Here is a 21577-nt window from a genome sequence, read left to right as displayed (position 1 = left end):
CAACCATTCTTGCAGTCATTCACTTCCATTATTGTTAGCAAGCACATCCACCCTATCCACAGGGAGATAGGATGCCAAAACCAATGTACATATCTGCATAAAAGATGAGATCAGCCAAACAAGTTTTTTTTTTTTCTTTTTTCATTGGCTGATGGTTAGGGTCCTTTACACCGGCAACAGTCGGCTCGGACAAGAACTGCTTCATGTAAAATGGCCTTTACAGGCCTTGCTCTCTGTGCTTATCAACACTGCCTATTACAATGCTTAATAATCATGGGTCTGGGGCTGGATTGTTTACACAGCCTCAATACATGATTACATGAGATGTGCCGCCAACCATAGGGTGTCAGAAGTGAGACATCAGCTGACAAGCAAGAGTTTGTTTGTTTGTTGGCTAATCATTAGCCTTAACACAGGGGGCTGCTAAGATAGTTCCAAGGAACCAGAAATAACACACCTACAGACACCACCAAAATGAAAAACACTGAAGACGCTAGCAGCTTATTTCCAGACACGCTGGTTAACTCTTCTTCAATCTTATACATATGGGCAGTTTTACATTGACAGATCATTGCAGGACAAAGCTAGATTTAGGAAGGGCCACTGAAGGAGAGATACATGAAACCCAAATTTATCAGTCCAGTAAGTTGTAACATCTACATGGGTGAGTTCCATTCGAGCTTGGACATGTCGATGCTTAGACAGGACCTGTCAGCAAGTCCCCTACTATATTTAATTTGTGTAGTCTTCAGCAGGTCTCCTGTAAAGTCTGCTTCGCATGCACTATGACTGATAGGCCTTTGACTAGACTACCCAGGTCTCTGGTCAAGTTCCTATTACATGCACCCTCCGGGTCTCTACAATGGAATCTGCTGCTTACCAAAGAGCAATAATTTTTGTTTCTCAGGCTATGACACAGACAAGTCCCCTTTAACAAACTTTATTAGAAGAGTCAGATATGTTTCCCCCCCACACCTGTTCCTGGCTCACGATACCACATCCTGTAGAACTAAGACAGAAATATACTGTTGGTTTGTGGAGTAAATTTGATTTTCCAATGTATGTCCATCCATCACATTACACAAACTTATAGGAGGACTATAAATTCCACCGCACTCAGCATGATTACATCTGGAGCAATGTTATTTTTTAATATAAAAAGAAGAAAAAAAATATGTATATGGTCAGAAGTTCAGAGTATTTGGTGCGTTGGCAGAACACCAGTGCTGACATTATGAAAGTTATTGCATCAGGTTTATAAGGCATGAGAGCAGAAGACTTGGATAACCTTTTCCTGTATTATTCATTTATCCATAGAATCTTCAGTGCAAGACTACTAGGACAAAGGGGCACATCTACTAATTCTGTCTGCCAGTGTGTCCAGGTACTAACATAGGCCCAGACATTAGTTTCATCAGAGTCGGCTGCATGGGAAGATGTGTGGCCAACTGGCAATGCTTTTAATGGCTGCACAAAAGATGTGATCAGCCAACAAACATGGGTTTCTTTTGTTTGTTGGCCCTTTAAGGGTATGTGCACACTACGGAATTTCCATAGACTTCAAGTGGATTCCGCCAGGCGAAAGTTCCACCCATTTCATAGACCAATGATATTTGCCGCCGTCCACACAAAGAACTGGGTGGAATCTGCTTGAAGTATTTGTGGAAATTCCATTGTGTGCACGTACCCTTAGGGTACGTTCACACTTACCGGATCCGCAGCGGATTTTCTGCTGCGGATCCGCAGCAGATTTCATTTAAATAACAACACAGCATCAAATCTGCTGCAGATCTGCTGCGGATCCTGTAGGTGTGAACGCACCCTAACATGGGATGATCAGCAATGAGCGTTTTTCTCCAGGTGTGTAAAGGGGGCATTAGATTCCATGACGATACACTGCAAATCCTTACAGAATTTTAGTACTAGTAGATAGGCAATATCAAGCAAAAAATTAGAGCTCTTTTACACAAGGAAGTTATAGGCCAGTATTGCCTTATGTAATAAACCCATCAACAAGTGCTTATTTGGCATCTGATCACATCTTTTAAGCACCTAATAAAAATTATTGCTGACACACATCTCCACGTGTAATAGGGGATGTATAGCCAATGTCTGATTCTCATCAAAAGCCTAGTTTTTTCAGGTAGTACCGATAGACTGATCCTGACATTGGATCTAAGCAGCTGTACATGCATTTTAGAAGGGATGATTTTAGAGAAAGGAGTATTAAAAAAAAAAAAAAAAATCTGGAAAAGCTGTAAATATGTGAAATTCTTCTAGCTGTGCTTGTTATTTGCTTATGTACCAAGCTGAAACAACATCAGTTTAGTTAATTATTTTGCTGGGCATGTCTGCGGAAAACTCATGACTTGTTCACCTGAGATATTCTCACTGACAACTTGTTAACAAATTATTGAGCTCCGCATGTTTCTCATAAATTATTAATAATGCTTCTAAAAACTTTAATTCCCACGTCTGATTCTTTGTCTTCGCACTATAAGGCCCCGTTCCCACTGAGGAAAGGTAGCGGAATTCCGCGACGGAATTGTCCGCCGCGTAATGCCGTTAGCCTCCCGCTCATAATGGGAGTCTATGGGAGGCGCGCGCTCCTGCCCTGTCCGCACTGAAGAATGAACATGTTCATTCTTCAGCGCGGACAGGGCAGGAGCGCGCGCCTCCCATAGACTCCCATTATGAGCGGGAGGCTAACGGCATTCCGCGGCTGACAATTCCGTCGTGGAATTCCGCTACCTTTCCTCAGTGGGAACGGGGCCTAAGGCTGGGTTCACACTGCGTTTTTAGCATACATTTAACAGATCCTTTTTTTTTAACCGGACAAAAAAAAGTGTCAGCAACGTTTTTGTGTCCATCAAAAAAAACGGATCCCTTTTGATCCTTTTTTTTATAATGGAAGTCAATGGAAAAACGGATCAATACGGATGCACAGAAATGCATCCGTTTTTTTTTTGTTTTTTTTTTAAACGGATGAAAAAATACAGATTGCAAAAACGCAGTGTGAACCCAGCCTAACTGGTTATCCATGTACTGTGTCACATACACAACTCAACCACAACAATTTTACCATGACAATCAAATATGCTATCTTGGGCCCACTACTCAATTTCACAGTCCCTTCTCACCATCAAACAACTTCTTAAACTTAAGAAAATTAATCTTAAACTTTCAAAAATAAATACACTTTTACCCTCTAACACATAAGGAATTTTCCATACAGAAACAAACATGATGGTTCTCTCAATTTTTTTTTTTTTTTGCATGACCATGATCGTTACTTTAAAACAAGTCTCAAAACTTTCACCCATGGAGAACACGAATAGTCTGTCTTCTCCTCAAGAATCAACTATTCTATTTTAAATTTGGGGAAACTTACAAAAAGCCCCTCGACACAATTACACTCTCTGTAAAAGGAAGAACAATTCTAGATCTCGTTTTACATTGAGAATGGAATTCCGCTGGAGCACTGACCAGGAGAGATGTTCTTTCTAGATCACAGTGTTTGAAAAGCGAGCTCGCAGCAGAAGGGAAGTCTCATTACTTTGTGAAGCCGAGCAGAAAAATGATAGGAGATCCAAGCATACTTAATTAGCTATGACACGGAAATTCCTTTATTCCTATTGTGGCCCTGAAAACTCAGCTAGAAGGCTGGGTCATAACAAACCCGATCGCCAAGTGGTTGGTGTCACCAACACACGGTGATTAAAAAAGGTTTTGTTTCCACAACTAGGAAGAAAGAAGACACATTAAAATATTTGGATATTTAGTTTAGAGAGTAAGAAAATGTTCAGAAGGATCTCATACGTTCCTAAGGGAATCTGAAGCAACAAAATCCCGATGAAAGAGTCAACTTCACAATGGAATGGTCTACTTTAGGGACATCCCTATTCTTGAGTTTTGCAGACAAGAAAACACTTCCATGCAGGTCAAGTAAAAGCATGCTGTTTGTCTGTCATTACACATCATCATCATCGAGGTCATCCATGTTTTCTATAAAAATAGATCCTATTCCCAAAATGTTACCCGACTTACCAATAACACATTCCTTAGGACCATGTATGAGTGATAGATACATATAAAAACTAAAGTACGACTCATATCATTCCAAAGTCCGGGCCACCTTGTGGTCTTAATCAGCTTTAACCAAAAAAAGAATATGTGGATTAAAATATGTACTTGATTTTGCATTTTTATGAAGTGATTGCTGGTCATCTATGAATCTTCCTACCTTTGAGGAGGATCATTGTATCGGATGGGTTAAAATGTTTACCGCAACGAGGAGAATAAAGGTCCGCATACACTTTAGATTGTAGCCGGTGAAACCCACAGCTCGAGGTGTATGGACCTATCATGAACAACCATTGACAGATGTCATGGGTGGTCATAGCCGACCCCTTTGCTCAGAAAAAGATAAGCCGCAGCAAGAACTATGCTGTTTTCAGCCATGACAAACATTCCTGTGTGTGGTGAGGAAAGGTGTTAAACGGGAGACATAACTGATGACCAGATGATTGTTCAGCCGTCAGTTATTGAAAGGGCAAGGCCACCTTAACCCACTAGCTTATCTTATGTATAACAAAAAAATTGGGGGCATGTTGACCTTCAAAATTGTTGATTACTCTTTGTCCCATGACAACATCTGCCATTGAGGGACAGTAGACACACAAATTACATTGGGTATAAGAGGGTTTGACTGCTCTCATAGATGGCCAGCTTTAGAGGAAATATTTAGTTTGAGAGTACATTCGGATTGATGGAGGGTTTGGCTAAAGCTTGGCACTAAATTCTTGAAAAACCTATGGTAAATCACTAAAGATGAGCGAACCTCGAGCATGCTCAAGTCGATCCGAACCCGATCATTCGGCATTTGATTAGCGGTGGCTGCTGAAGTTGGATAAAGCCCAAAGGCTATGTGGAAAACATGGATACAGTCATTGGCTGTATCCATGTTTTCCAGACAACCTTAGGGCTTTATCCAAGTTCAGCAGCCCCAGCTAATTAAATGCCGAACGTTCGGGTTCGGATGGACTCGAGCATGCTCAAGGTTCGCTCATCTCTATAAATCACCAAAATTATCATGTTTCAATCTGCTTAAAATTATGCAATTCCAGGATTTTTTTTTACCCCACATATATAATATTATATTCTGTTGTTATTCGCATGAAATCCAGACATCTAAACACAGAACATGAATGGAGGGAGAACCCATTACAGAATGATTTTAGTTATACACAATTTTCCAGATTCCAGATGGGATAATCTTAATGTTCATTACCGTTTGCACTGGACCAATACTTTGGTAGGCGATCTATATATATCCTATTTGATATGCCCCTGCACAATGGCTTCTTTATAGCGCTGGCGACATCTTGTACACACTAACCATATGAATTATATTATTTACTCATGCACATGTTCACTGACTATACCGCTGGCTCCGTCATACAACCAACTTCATAAATAATTAAACGACGACTTTAGTATAAGACTGATGATAAACAGATTTATGGGACTAGAGGAGACATGGAGAGCCATGGCGCACATACAGATTCTGAGCTTCAAGACAGTCACTCTCATTACTAGGAACAAATATGCAATGATTTGCCAGATTTCTAGAGGTTGGGGTCACAAGTGGGGGAGGGGGGGGGGGGGGGGGGTCGAGACATCATCTATACTTTGCTGCTATTTCCCACAGTACAAGCGACTCACTGTTTGGAAACAAACCGCAAGATGTGACATTAATGTATGCATATGGCAGAAATTAAGGATGGCCGATTCCCCTTCCCACAATTCTGACAAGGCTAGATAACCTCAAAAGATGGTTTCTCATGTCCCCACCCTTTCCCTAAGGACTGGCACCTCATCTTTCTCACATTAAAACTGGCTGTGTACACAGCTATGAATTCTATACACTTACGGAATGTGTCCTTTGATAGATTTAAACGTCAAGACTGGATGAATTCATGTTCTCCCAAGATGTGGATGTTGATAGAACAGTTGATAATAAAAACCCGCAGACTTATTAAACTAGACAGGGTTTACAAGTGGACAAGTTATTTAAGGACAGGATGAAATCATGTTTCCACAAAAAATAAAATTATATAAGGGGTAGGGAGATTCATATCTGTCTATTAAATGTTCACGCTATTGTACCTTCTTAGCCTGATTGGTAAAATGCACGTCTACAAACAGTACAGAAAGTCCATCATCATACCTCCTTAGGCCTTATTCAAACGTTCAGTGATTTTCAAGGTCAGTGGTTGAAGTCCGCAATCTACCTCCGCGATCCGTGAAAATCCATCCTTGAATGCATCAGTTTCTGTGTTTTTCACTCTGTTTAAAGCTTTTTAAATTACAGAGTACATTACATCTGTGTTTTTCACGGATTTTCACAGATGTCAGATGCGTGCAATCTGTTAAAAAACGCGTATCTCAGACTTGTACTGGGGAATCTGTGCCCTCATCTCATCAGAGTTATGTCATGCCCTTTTTTTTTTTCATGGAACGGATTGCGGAACCATGAAAAAAAAAAAAAACCGTGTGAATAGCTCAATAGAAAGACCGTGGATCCGTGATCATGGACAACTTCACGAAATGTGAACTTTTAGACAATTTGTATTATACATATTTATATTTTGGGTGATTTTTATGCCTGAAATAATGGATCTTTCACCCAACCTAAAGAGTGCATTCTTGACTGTACGAAGAGTTGTGAGCCATGGCAAAAACGCAGAGACTGACTTTTTTTTACGCAGGATGAAGCAAAAATGGAAAGAACTATAATGTTACGATGTTACACAGTTGGTACAGTTGAAAAATGACACGTCCATCAAGTTCAACTAAGTACTGTGAAATGTATGCGTATTTTAAAGGAGACCAACAAGAAACTTTTACTCCAATCCCCACCGCATGTATGTGGACAGCATTCTACTCTTTCCTGAAGGGGCTTCTGAACATTGCCAACCAAGTCCTCAGGATTGGGGATATTTTTTGGAGTTGGAAAACCCCTTTAACATTTTTTTTATACCTTAAACTCCTATTCAGAAATTGGCAAGTAAAATCTGTATTTACTCCAGTTTTCAACCCTGCTCTCCATGAGTAAAACCAACATACCGTGGACTTTAGAATCTGCACTGCAGGTGGATTTCGAGGCAAAAAACTTTTGACAGCAAATCTTATCTGTGTGTGCTGTACTATAGTGCATTAAATATTTTACACATGCAAACTTGCAGGAAGAGAGACACGGGCAATGTGAATTTAAACTTTTAAAGCAATACGATTACTTGACTTTAGAGGCCTTTAGGACATGACAAATTTTTAGAGGGATACTAATAGTACATCTTGTATTGATTTCTTTAAGGTGCAGTAGGCTCAATCCTTGTAGATTGGGATTTAGATATTCTTTCAACAGCTTTATATGGTTGAGCAAAATTATATTGCTCCCTCTAGTGGGTAAGTCCCTATTACTTTTATAAAGTGTAATTTATTTTCTATACAGGCTTCTGGTTTTCAGGTATAGGAAAATACACAACCCAAACCAGATACAAGAAGAGGTGCCGAAGACAAAACACACATGTTCCAATGTAATCTATAGGTTGAGCAACACACTCCTAAAGGATAGACATAGATGCTTTCCGCTAAAGCTGGGGAATCACATGTCTGTTTCATATAAAAACAAAAAGTAACTTATAAAGTATACATGTCAAACGATGCAAAACATAAAACACAACCCTCCACATGAAACGGCTGCAAAGTTAAACATTCAGTCCCAAAGAGAACTTTGCCACAATATTTGAAGCTACGCATAATCCACTTGAAAGGAAGATACCATTTCTTTAAAGGCAAAGTTACTTTGTCTTAAATATACACGCAAACACAAGTCTTCATTGAAGTCAAAACTTGCTTGTCCAAGTCTTGAATACTTTAACCCCAACCAAGAAATGTCATCTGAGGACCATATAAGAAGCACTTCTCACAACCCCCTCCTATTGACACAGTTCTCAATTTCACTTCGCTTACAGCTTTATTGGTTTCACAGACCATGAACAAAGCACATATGATGTCATTGATCCCAGTGGCCAAGCTATTGAGATGAGTTTGCACAAACAGGTATTTGTCCTATCAGCAGGACATATCAAGGCTCTTCTCTGGGAAACACAATTTGCACATCTGAGAAGATTTTGATAGTAGCACAACATAGTAGAGCCGTAGAGCCAGAGTTCAGAAATAGGAGCCATAGCATCATCCTTGTTCTTCAGCAGGAGGCACACATGTATGGCTTTCACCATAAACAAGCTCCCCGCTAAGAAAATGGAGAGTGGTCTGTAGGAAGTACATACTGAAAATAGCACACAATTCCAGTGGTAATCTAAAACATATAGTCATCAAAAACACATCTTCCAAACTAGTAGATGAGTGGAAATTTCCGATTTCAAACCACACATCAAATTATGGCAGCCAACGTCATTGGCTCCTTTCATCTTGAGAATGATGGCTCCGAATGACGATCTATAACAATCTTAAACTCAAGTTTCGAATTTAAAAAAAATCTTGAACATATTAAGATCAAGTCAACAAACTGAAAACTAAAATGTTAACAGCTTTATAGTCCTGAAAATAAAAATTGCAAAAAGGCGCACACGTGTTGAACATATGCATTCCCATCGAAACAGGACCTAATGTAAGTTCTCAAGGACGTGGACATCAAAAGAGCAACTGGTGCAGATAGGACCATTTGTGCTGTGAAGATGCGCATCTACTTAGCAGTGTCAGCAGTAGGAGGAGGTCATTTAGTATGGTTCTGGCATGGACCTTTGGGTAAACAAAGCAAAGTCACCCTTCAGTTGTCTCCAGAGGGTGAGGACAATATGCAACAGAGAGAATACAGCAAAGACATTAGTAACCTACACAGTTACTAGCAGAAGGGCCAGGACATACCAGACTTGTAATGGCATCCATAAATAATTGTCAAGTGAAAGTTAATCTCTGGTCTCCACTGTGACAGATGGTAGGATATATCAAAGTAAGCACTTTTAGCTTGTTAGTTCGTTTTTACATTCAAAAGTCAGCAAAATATCTACTCTGTCATCTGCGGGTTGGGATGGTTTTCCTGTTCAAAGAAAAGCTAAATGTAAAAAAAAAAAAAAAAAAAAAAAAAAAAAAAGACAAAAAAAAGTCCTCGCAATTCATCCCTTTAAAAAGGGATTGTACCAACAGGACTACCACTTTTATAAAGCAAAAAGTCAACATGGGTCCAGCTACAAAAAAACCTTAGCAAACAAATGATAATGGATGGGGGGGAAGCTGAGGACAGCGACACACTTCCCCTAAAGCAGCCGCTACAATAGGAGGCCAGGCATACTGTTCCTTCAAAAGCCGATACAGTTGTCTGGAACAATAAGTACATGAAAACAGATCTGTAAGAGGACAAGAGTGCCAGATGGCCGAGCATCACACCCAGGAACATTTATTTTTGGAAAACTTCTAACGAGACAAGAGTTAAGGAATTACTGGACCATAAAGGGAATGGCGTACTGGAAAACAAGTTATATAGGGTTTGGCAATTTTGTTTTCTACAAAAAAAGAAAAAAAAAAATCACATCTCCCCCTTTTCTTATCTACTTCCACGTATGAATATACTGAGTATACGAGTAGAAAGAAATGAGAAACTAAGTAGAAAGGCAAATACAACTGATGGGTTGATGGTGCACAGCCAAGACAAACTGTATACTGTAAAAAGGTGCAAAAATCTAACAAAACACTTCTATATCAAACTAACAGGAGTTAGAAGATGGGAATAGTTCACAGAATGCCAGATGTTGGGGGTCCACTTTATCTGTTAACCTTCACCAATACAGAGTTGTACACCATCATCAGTGGAGTTGCAAAAACATTTGCGATGGACTTTCATAGTCAGCGATTGATGGAAACTTGCCACCAAGGAATAGCTACGAATACATAAAAAATGCACAAAGGCATAAGCTGCAATTGACTACTGTACGGCAATTGCTTTCTATGAGATACAGGCTGGTTCACAATGTAAAACAGCTGCCACCAGCATCATGACAAGTCAGCATCTGGAAATCACCAAAATCTTTCAGTGTATTGGAAGAATTTTTATGGAAGTCAACTAGCATTAATATTTACAGAAACAGACCCGGATTCTTCAACCTGGCTTATTTCCATGTTTTGCCAATGCAGGGTACAACCCAGTAAAAAAAAAAAAAAAAAGTTAATATACTCAATGTTGTGTCCTTTAAGAACAACCCTTGTAACTTGCAACTTCCTTGATTAAATCATCTCTCAACAGATATCAGCTATAAGCAGACGTTCTCAGTGTTCTTTATCTAATGTTTTATAAATTCAGAAATACTTTCCAAATCCATAATCCCGCTGTCCAAAATGTCTCAACAAGTCTTCATTATGCCATTCATAAAGGTCAGCAGCATCTTTGGTGGGATTTGCTGAACATATGTGGAAACCAGATTTTCAACACAGGCCTAATTGACAGAAGCAAAAAAGAAAAAAAATCCACCTGGAAAGCCAAACCCAGTAATTCTTAGCTATTAGCAGGGATTGTTTCTTTTCACCACTTTAATAAATTGGAGAGAGTTGAAGAACAAATGTAAATCTATATTGACACAAGGGTCACTGGTCAATCTTTCAAAATGCCAAGTATTGTTGAAATGGTAAAGAATAAATGTTATGAGCCCCAGAGGGCATCCGAGCCAAAGTCTACATATACATAGACTATCACTAGGTGTGTAAATATAGCTGAACAACGTTAACAGACTACTTAAAAGTATATGTTTAAAGAAGACCCAATCAAATAAAAAAAAAAAAAAAAAAAAAAAGAAGATGTTACTATCATTACATAACCAAGTGTGCCCGGATTAGACACCTTTTTACAGTATACAGTTGGACAATTTAAAGGGGTAGTGCGGCGTTTCAAAATTATTCACTAAATAACACACATTACAAAGTTATACAACTTTGGGCTATGTTTACACTACATAAAACTACGGCCGTAGTTCTCGCCGCAGAACGGCCGTAGTTTTGAGGGCATCGTATGCGCTCCGGCCGGGATCCCATGCGGCGTCAGAAAAAACTGACATGTCAGTTGTCTGAGGCCAGAATTCAGTGAATTCCGGCCGCAGAAAGACCTGTCAGTTCACACAGTGAAGCAAGCGGCTCCGCTCCATCCGTCCCTCATGCCGACCCCCCTCTGCCGCGTCATTAACTGATCAGCTGCGATTGGGTGAGCATAACTGTGCTCAGCCAATCGTGGCTGAGCAGTTGATGACGCGGCAGAGGGGGGACTGCATGAGGGACGGATGGAGCGGTTCGGCCGGCCTCCCGAAGATGACATCATTGTCCCAAGATGGCGGACGGGAGTCGACAAGAATCAGGTGAGTATAGTACATCACACTTCCGGGTATAGCGTGGCTGGGGGGGGGAACACGGGGAAGGGGGCTATTCACTAACAGAACATACATTACAAAGTTGTATAACTTTGTAATGTGTGTTATTTAGTGAATAATTTTGAAACGCCACACTACCCCTTTAATAGTCAAATAGGCGTGACTACTCATTGAGTTTGTATGTGCTGGTGAGACGTTGCGTGTCTGCCCCTCAGTTTAAAACCTAATATTCACTCTCATTATTAAAATTATGTTCACGCCCATCTGACTATTTACTGAATTGTCAAACTATAATCCAAACTGGAAAGCATACTAAGAAAAAGATGTGGCACCTTAAAATACGTATTGATATTAACATCTAATTGTTGGGGGTTTGTAACAGATCCTCTTTAACATATATATCTGAATACAACCCATAAGTAGAGATTTTTTGGACCAATGTTTTTCAATAATTACAGCACACAGCTCAAGTGACAGACTTCCAAGCTGAACCCTCTCAAAATTCCATGGTGGTTTCAGACTCTAATTCATTGCACTCTCGAAAAAAGGTCATCTTTACGACCAGCACTGGACAAAAAGAAAAACTAACTCGCTTACTGCATAATAAGATGTCAGTCAAGCTTTTATATGTCGGCCGAAAAGTTTGTTGACTGGTTCCAATGATGAATTGTATACCGATACAGCTTCGGGCTATATTACAGGTTGTAACTAAGAGTCAGGTGAGTAACGCTATGTAAATCTTAGCGTGACCTTACAAGTATACTGTAAACCAGAGGTGCTTTACCTAAACTTGTTTTTTGAAGTATCTAAATATCCGTCAATTTCATGCTTCCCGAAGAAAGAGTCATCGAGCGGTTTACGGCAGCTTCTTCCCGTCCCACCAGTCTTGACATCCCTCTCCTGCTTGGGTATAGGTAGACATCTATCAATCAAGGTCTGTAGGGCAGAGGTATGACATTGGGGGCCCCCTCTTACGACTTGTGGTTTAGGCAGCATGAAAGTGACAATAGGTTTCTTTTTAAAGAACCAGAGATTGGTAATCTGGTGTGAGTCTGGTTGCTATGGACAGAGTTCCTAGCAACAACAGTTGTCAGGCCGCACATCTTCAACAACCAGTCTGGCTTCTATATAACTATTCAAGGCAAAACAATCTACTTTCTTTTATCCCTTTAACTAAAAATAAATTAGGAATTCTCCCAAAGGAAAAAATGCTATGAACGCAGAGCCTTCATATAGGGAACAGAAATTGTGATGGATTGTATACATTATCCACTTTGGAGCTATACTTTGCGAGGCGACAAATGAGATGTAGACGTTTGTTTACTGTGAATTAAGCTTGTCGGGACAGAGCTGGCCGCGCCTACATAATTGTGATGTTAAAAGTTTTAGTGTCATTGATCCGAATTGATTTCTTTACTTGAGCTGAACACACAAAACAATGAATTAACTGCCAAAGCTGATAATGTCAGAAATTCACAACCAACACAAAACATACAGATAGTGCTAAGGACGGAAGCCTGTCCAAACACGCCGACATTTAGCAACATCTGCCTGTACGGTGCCGTAAGAGCACAGATGATGTAAAAAAAAGTCAGACCAAGTATTCTGGAAGGAAAAAAAAAATGTCATCAATACCGTGCCGCCTTAAAAATTCATGACCCTAATTGTGGCCACACACACATTAGGAATCAACCTGAAGGCAATGAGACCACGTGCAAATCATCAAATGAACACTTTACAAGGTCCGAGGCACAGGCCAAACATCCAGACAGTAATGAAATGGCAGAGGTCAGCCTCCAATGTATTTTCAGCCAAGAGCACTTAAAATATAAAAGCTTGTCATCAGGTGTCCGGGCCGGCTATATAATCACTTTAATTAGTTTGCCGTTAGTCTTTTTTTTTTCTGTATAATGGTTTCTTTCTGATTACATCATTATAGTTTTAAAAAAAAACACATAAGTTACAATGCATATAAAGTAAATGCAAAGGAAGCAAGCTTCAATTGAAATACCACATTGATCTCTATTACAGATGTTTTCCTTAGGATTTACATTTTTAAAAGTTACAAAAACACTTTTTAAATAACAGATGAATTATTCCGCTCCCCGTTTCTGTCGCTGCACTGAAGACTTTTAGACAGTGATAAAAACTAAAATTAATTCTAAAAAATACAAAAACTATGGGGGGGGGGGGGGGGGGGGGGGGGGGGGGGGGAACTAATATTTTGGAATTTATTCCAAAATATTACTCCATGTGCACTTGGAGCATGTTTCCATTACCATTTCCTAGATGTTTAGGGTCCGACTTTGCACTATCTAGCAGTACCCACTAAAACAAACAACAGCTACAAAGTACTAGTACAAAGAGCGCCGCTGAACAATTGGCTGGCTATAAACATAAAAACTACAAGACAATGCTCCTTGAGCCCAGAATGCATTTGTGCTTTAGATGAGCAGCCAGGCATGTTCAAAGCCTGACCTATAAGACCAACATCAGATTTGCAACCAAGACCCATTAACACATTCCAAGAAAGCCAGGACTTCTCACCACATTCCACAATCCGAAAGATAAAATGACTGGCTAACCAAAAACTAAAACAGGCTCCTCCACCTCTGAGCCCCCGGACAAGAGCTTTTATTTCCAACCCTCGCTTCGCTGCTACAGTACAGTCCAGAATTGTGTCATGTAAATTAATCCCAGATCCCCTGGCAGCCTAATCAAACATTCTTCCATTATCTTCGCATTAGCATCCCCAGTGTATATAGAGTTTCAGCTTATGTCATTGCATATACTAGCGTGTACATACTCCCCTATCAAGACGTCAAGTGTAATGCAACATATTAATCGTCTACTTTCATCAGCCACATAGTCTAACAATACTGCAGTAATATAGAAAATAAGGAATTCATTTTATGCACCAGTAGGGGGATCAAACAGCGGACACAGAAACAAAAGTTTTTCAGGTAGAAGGTACTCTGGCCTCCCAGTTTGTGTTTACAATGTTAAATAAAGTACATTAAAGGGGTGCTCCAGCGTGGGGGCACTTTTTTGGGGGGACCGGGGAGGAGGTGGCTGAAATAAAAGACGTCCACTTACCTCCCCGGTTCCGGCGGCGGGTCCCGCATCACAGCGCTCCGGTCCCCGGTTCCCGGCCGCTTCCAGGTGTCTGACGCCGCCCGAGAACCTACGTCTCAGGGCCGCTCAGCCACTCAGTGAAGGAGGCGGGATCAGATCGGACTTCAAACGGATCCTGCCTCCTTCACTGAGTGGCTGAGCGGACATGAGACGTCGGGGGCCCGCGTCAGGCACCCGAAAGCGGCCGGGAACCGGGCACCGGAGCGCAGTGATGCGGGACCCGCCGCTGGAACCGGGGAGGTAAGTGGACGTCTTTTATTTCAGCCACCTCCTCCCTGGTCCCCCCCAAAAAGCGCCCCCACGCTGGAGCACCCCTTTAAGTATGTTAAGTAAAGTATGCTGCAATTTCCGTCAAAGATGCGTTTATTGTGTTTTTGGGGGTATGGGTTTGTGGGAGTGGGGTTAGCAGGTTCCCCCTTACGGAGTCACAAGACCAGTGATGTCAACACCAGTTTACTTCTTCGTGTTGAAGAACATGTCACTGCACTGATTGCCGGATATACCCAGGAGAAGTGCACGCTAAAGGTGGAGCGGTATCTAGGAAAAGAAAGAAATGTGGATACTTTCCTGCAAAATCAGCACCACACCTGTCTTCGGGCTCTGGGTGGTATTACAGTTCAGTTCACTTCCGTAAACCCAAACTGAGAACAGGAGTGGTGCTGTATCTAGAAGAAAATGCCTATGGTTTTGTAAGCCTGCAAAATTCCCAATGTAAGTCTAGTGGGCTCTCTCTTTTGCATTTGTTCTAGTGAACATTTTCATTTTCTGTTTAAAGTGATAGGTACGCTGACAGTGGAATTTTGGTTCCTGCCAAAATTCTAGCGTATTTACAATGGTATATTTGCCAAACGTCTAAACAGTATCATATCTGAATCCGATCCTTTGACAGGATCCTTTGATTTTGAGACTTGTATCACTTTCACTACCAAACAGTGTTTGCAAAAAGTAAGAAAAATCATTACATTTCATATGAAGCTTTGGCTGTGGAACAGAATAAGTCATGTCCTGCTAAAGAGGTACAATCCATAAAGTTCAGCTGCACTTAGTAACGTCTCTTTAGAAGGGAAGTAACGTTAGTGAACACTGCCAGTTTTTGCTCCTGATAAAAGCAGAATTCCAAGCTGTCAGCCATCTTGTTATCGTCGGAACCGCTGAAGTGTCTTTGGCTAGAAGAATGAATGACTATTGCTTTGGGGAATGGAAGTAAGAAAGTAATCATTTCTCCCAGGCATTCACTTTCAACACAGAAGGGGAGGACTGGGCTATAAAACCCACGCGTGTATTTCTAAGTCTTGGCTTCCCAAAAGACGACCAAGTCTCATCGGAGAAGATCTGCTCAAAATAAAAGGCTGCAAACCAAAGACAATAGAGCGTAAATAGGACAAAGCAATAAATGGACAATTTGCATTTCCCTTCTGATCTGTGAAGGGCCCGTAGGGGGTTCTATGTGGAATAAATACAAAAGACGTGGTAATCATACAGAGTACACAACCAGCATGGCATCAGCAGGAGGAACGTGCAACTTATAGAAAAAGACCACAAGACTAAAACTGCTTAAGGGCAACAATCAATGGGATTTTCTATCTCTGACTTATCGGGAGTTCGGTCACGGAATGTATCAAGTAGCTAAGAGCGGCTGCAATGTAATTCTACAAAATAGTTAAATTCATCGTAATTTTGCAGGCACGTAATTCATAGGTTATGATAATAAATATTACCGCATGATGTCACATATTAATATTCATACTAGTTATTTAAATATCACTTGAAGGTCAGCGGCAAATATTTACTGTATCTGAGTAAATGTCACCTCTCATGGCATTTATTCATCGACTTAATACAACTTTCAATTCTATCACAAAATACCATTTAAGACACAAAAGGATACATATGGAAAAGTTGAAAAGTCTTTGACACCTGCCAACTTTTTACTGTTTCGGTCAAAAGTGGATAAATCCCTGGAGGCAGACTGTCAGTGCACCTAAATATGTACTGCAGGTCAGTTACCATTTTTTGGGGAGATTTATTACTGTCAAAGCTGGAGCTAAATCCTAACAACAATGAATCATTGTGATCACAATACTGTATAGTTATGAAAAGTGTTGGGGCCATAAAAAAAGTAGTTAACGTAGAACAATAGAAACAAAACATTACAGACGCGAAAAGCGCATTATACCAGTGCCAGAACTCATTCCACTTTATTGGTTCAGCACCTTGTAGACATATATACATGTTCAGTCTTCAGTTTTAGGTGAGCGAAGGACTCACGCAACCTATAACCCTATATTATATCAGTACATACATATTAGTTGTGGGGGTTAGGATGAAGATACCCGATACAGTGTCTAAACTATAATCTTTTACTGTTACTTTATAGGCTTTTCACACCTTTGTAACACAGCTCCCTTCTGGAGATGATTTCCTTCTTTTCCATTATTGGATCCGATTCAGTTTTTGGCTCTGAAAGTGTAGCTCCCACACTAAGCCATATTTCGGAGGAATGAATGCAGACCTAAGTTATGCCCAACCATGAAAATTTTAAAAGGTAATGTGTCATTAGACAATAATCTATTGTAAGGATATTTGATGGTTATATCTAAAAAAAAATTTTCATATATTAAAAAATTATCAAAACTTGCCATCCTCATCCTGGCCATTAGAGGTTGGCCACTTTATAGTAAAATAGTTCAGTGTACAGTATTAGTAAGTGTACTCACTGTATATACTGACAGCAGCTCCCTGTGTACCTCATAGAGCTAACATCAGGCTCCCCTCCTTCAGGCTGGGCTGTCCTGCTCTGTGGTCAGTTTGCCCATAAGATGGCCGACATGGGGGGAGCATGTGACCATGCTCCACCCCCAGTGCTCTTCATAGGCATATAAAGGCTCAGTGGTAGACACTGGGGGTGGGGCATGGTCACATGTTCCTACATGTCGGCCATCTTATGGACAGACTCACCACAGAGCAGGAGAGCCCAGCCTGGAGGTGGGGGAATCTGATTTTAGCCCTATGTGGTACACCGGGAGCTGCTGTCAGTATATACAGTGAGTACACTTACTAATACTGTACACTGAGCAATTTAAAGTGGCCAACTGCTTTAAGTTTTGAAAGCTGATACTTCCTGTACTGTACAGAAGTTTTCAGTAGTCCTCCTTTTCATCACAGCCAAAGTGAATGCAATGCCAGAATATAGATTAACCAAAATCCAATTGTTCACATTTAAGGCCTAGCCTTAAACAATGCAGTCTATGGCACTTCCGGGAGTTCCAGTAACTTGCTTGCTTTAGGAGAGACAGCCTACCTGTCGGCATTTTCCCAGCATATCCTGCCGCGCCGACAGTCATAGGTACCCTTTAAGGAATACAAAAGGAAAATCCTATATAAACAGTGCCTTGAAGCAATTCCAAAAATGATAATTAGGCAAAGTTTAAAAAAAAAAAAAAAAAAAAAAAAAAAAGGTCAAACAGGAAGGGTAGAGAGTGCAGGGATAAAAGGGTCTTCCCCCCCCCCCTGTATCCCCCTCCCCATTTACAAGGCCAGTTACAACTAAACGTCTAGAAATGCAGAGATCATATCTGGAGGTCACAAGACATCTTAAGCATCGATCACTGCATCATAAATCTTCTTTTATTGTTTTCCCCAAGTCTCTAAGTAAAACCAATCTATTGTTGGTTGGAAGAGACAATTACACAAATCAAGGGCTAATTTGTCATAGATCAATGCCTGAAAGCCAAGACGCCCCAGCCGGGGCTTTGTAATCCACTTTGCACCTAGGCGGCTTTCGCCAGCGGATAAGCAGCATTCAGTTCTTATCAAGGCAATTATGACAATGGGCAATAATTTGACAATACATTGGAGTGAATAGAACAACTGCTTATTCTGGCCAAGGCATCGCCGCTTTCTCTGAAGTGTCTGCCAATGAAAACTAGACTCCCACTAACTGGACAAATGAAAGCCGTCACTGTTGTTACCCACACGATTAACACTGCAGCGTGTGAGGATTCAAGCGTCGAGAGTCATCAAATACATTGCAGTGCCAAAAATACAACCTCAAGAAAAGTCATTATATACAAATCAGGAAACAAAACAACCAAAGAGGAAACGCTGAACAGATCACGGGTCTCTGTAGGTCTGACAATAAGGTGGTCTGATTTGTAGGAGAACCAACTTAATTGCTTTCAGGGTGAACAATACAATGTGACTAGAGGAGACAAGTGACAAAGTCTTTAGCCAAAACAAGACAAAAAGGTAAAAAAATATAAAATAAAGAATAGAAGATCTTTGGAAAAGCGGCTAGTGATTAGAAATTGAAAGGAAATTAAAAAGATTAAGTTTCCTTTCTGTCCACAGCAAATTAAAATTAAAAAGGGAAACTATTAGCAGGTTGGAAGCATCTAACCTGCTGATATGTCCCTATAGGGCACATGGAGCACTGAGGATGAAGGTAATTTTCTTACCTTGATCCTCAGCACCATTTTTTGGAACTTTGTAATTTATTAGATATGTAAACGAGGATGTTTCTTGCAGTGAGGCAGAGACTACTACCCTGGTGCACTAAGTGGGATCCCTCCCCCTCTAGTGCCTTCCCTGAAGGGCCAGGAAAAGCACTGGTGATAGTGGGAAGGGGATTTTAACCTCTCGTGTTTGTCTTTTTCTTGTCCCTAGGGAACGAGTTAACTCCTGTGGTGCCGTTGTGAAGATGAGGAGAGAATCATCTCATATACATATCTAATAAACTACAAAATGCCACAAAACTGTGCCAAGGATCAAGGTAAGAAATGACTTTCATCCTCGGCGCACCATGTGCACTATTAGGGACATCTGCTCTGATCATAGATATAGCTGGGGGAAGATTGCGGCAGTGCAATGCAATCCCCGGCCAGCAGCGCAGTCCGACAAAATTCCCTGGCTATATAGTTTTTGTTCTGTTTAAAGGGAAGCATCTAACCTGCCGATAGCTTCCCTTTAAACAGTCACAAAAATTAAATAGCCAGGGAATTTTGCTGGCCAGGGATTGTATTGCACTGCCACAATTTTTTCTCAGCTATATCTATGATCAGAGCGGATGTCAGCAGTGAGACCTGCTCTGATCAATAACTTAACATGTCAAAAGTTAGCCCTCATTCACACATCCGTAAAAAAAAAAAAAAAAAAAAAGTGTCCACATTTGCGGATTTGCAATTTTTGGAAAGATAGATCACATTGCTATCAATTGGGCTATTCACACGTCAACATTTTTGTCTCTGCATATAAAAATAGGACATGTTGTAGTGCGGACCACAATTGAAGTACATTTTCCCATAGAAATTTATTAGAGCCTCCATGATCTGGATACCCAAAAAATTGCTGAACACAACTAGTTCAAAACACTGTACAATCGGCAAAAAAAAAAAAAAAAAAAAAAAAAAAAAAAAAAAGACACGGATGCGCACTATGGATGGTTTTTGGCAGATGGCAAAATGCGGACACAAATTTCAGTCAGCAAAAATATACTGTTTGTGAATGAGGCCTTAGTTTTCATGACTGATACACTTTGAATATACAAGAAACAATTTCTATTTAAGAGGGCTTTTACCAAAACCGAAAAGAACTGACAGACCCTAAATGTTACAACTTTTATTGTTATGGGTATACTGACAGTTTTCCTGCCCCTTCTGACATCAGATATGGAGAGATGTAACTACAGGCCAGACACTACATTTGCCAGGGCACAGCAAGTCCTGTACGTTGGTCCTAATCTAATTAGTATCTACACATGATATTCACAGGGCGATGGGACAGTTGCTTTAACAACTGCAAGCCCACTTTTCAGTTGCTTCTCTCCACGCCCAATGTCGGAACAGGCAGAAGAATATTCCTAGACATACCCAAGACGTCTCAGGGAATTCAGAAATTGGAAATACAGATAAAATGTAGACTAGTACGCTACATATCATGTAGTTGGATTGTGCTGAATGATATTTTCATTGCGTTATACAGTGTTGTTTTTTTTTTTTTTTTTTTATATCTGGCTCCAGAAGTCATTTTGCCAAGTTAGGGGAGATAACTAAATAAAACTATGACGTCTCTCGAAGACATAGTTTGGTTTATGTCAGTAAAGAATATTATGGCAACGGAGACCAATTCGTAGATAAAATTAAATATGAGGGGGTGGAGAGGTGGTTGACAGTTCACATAAAATCATCATGATTCAACTCTAGAAATATGCCCATATTCTTGGATACGTTTTGACTAAGTGAAGCTTGCCTAGTATTCAACAAAGTGTGAATGACTAAAGAACACATATGTAATATTACATGGGTTAGACCGTAATCCGCGTCGGCGTTTACATATATCCACAGAGATCAATGTACGCACGAGAGACGTCTCCTGTGCAGCTGCAGTTACCGACTACCCACCGTGGGAGATTGGTAGGGTGTCAAAATATTATTCTACAAAAATTTTACAGCTGTTTTACACAAGACAATACACACCCTATGTCCACTAGGAGCTGGTTTCAATCAGAGCAAAGATGGCCGATGTGACGGGTGCAGGACATCTCCCCATTAAGTGCCATAATCTAAGCCCGCATAATACAGCAGTGTTGAACGTTCATGAATATGAACAGGGCTTCTTTTAAAAAGTTAACAACACGGCAAAGTCTTCAGGATCTCTAAATTAATATTTACAAAACCTTTAAAAGAAGACGACTGTGTACTGCCAGCGCCTGGAGAACAAACAACCCAACACTTAAAAAGATCCGAGGCGCTTGGCACTCGACAGCTCTTCATTTGGAAAGAAATTTTCCCCAGTATATCTTGGCATGGACAGATAAACATGAATGCATGTTACTTTTATCTGACACAACTGTATGTCATTGCATAAAGCAGATGCACTATTTCAGGTTATAAAAAACAAAAATTGTGCGGTGATACGGTGCAGAATAATCCGGAACGAATAAAGACGAGCCAACAAGAATGCATGTTATGTAATAACTCGATTAAGGATTCTGAAAACCATTTTTTTTT

General features: G+C 40.4%; 1 protein-coding gene across 2 annotated transcripts in view; it reads right to left on the bottom strand.

Annotated features, from left to right (window-relative positions):
• GPC4 (glypican 4) overlaps positions 1-21577 on the bottom strand; it is a 79306-nt gene that overhangs the window by 42027 nt on the left and 15702 nt on the right. Inside the window, exon 1 of one of the 2 annotated variants that reach the window (XM_069943188.1) lies at positions 12220-12376. The exons of the other annotated variant lie outside the window; for it this stretch is intronic. The gene's annotated coding sequence lies outside the window, so the exon portion shown is untranslated. Of the gene's footprint in view, positions 1-12219; positions 12377-21577 lie in introns of those variants that run through there. 2 annotated transcript variants of the gene reach the window in all.

Source organism: Dendropsophus ebraccatus, chromosome 10, assembly GCF_027789765.1.
Source record: "Dendropsophus ebraccatus isolate aDenEbr1 chromosome 10, aDenEbr1.pat, whole genome shotgun sequence".
Lineage (NCBI taxonomy): Eukaryota > Metazoa > Chordata > Amphibia > Anura > Hylidae > Dendropsophus > Dendropsophus ebraccatus.
Note: the sequence above shows the minus strand (reverse complement) of the source record. Positions and strands in the feature narration are given on the sequence as shown.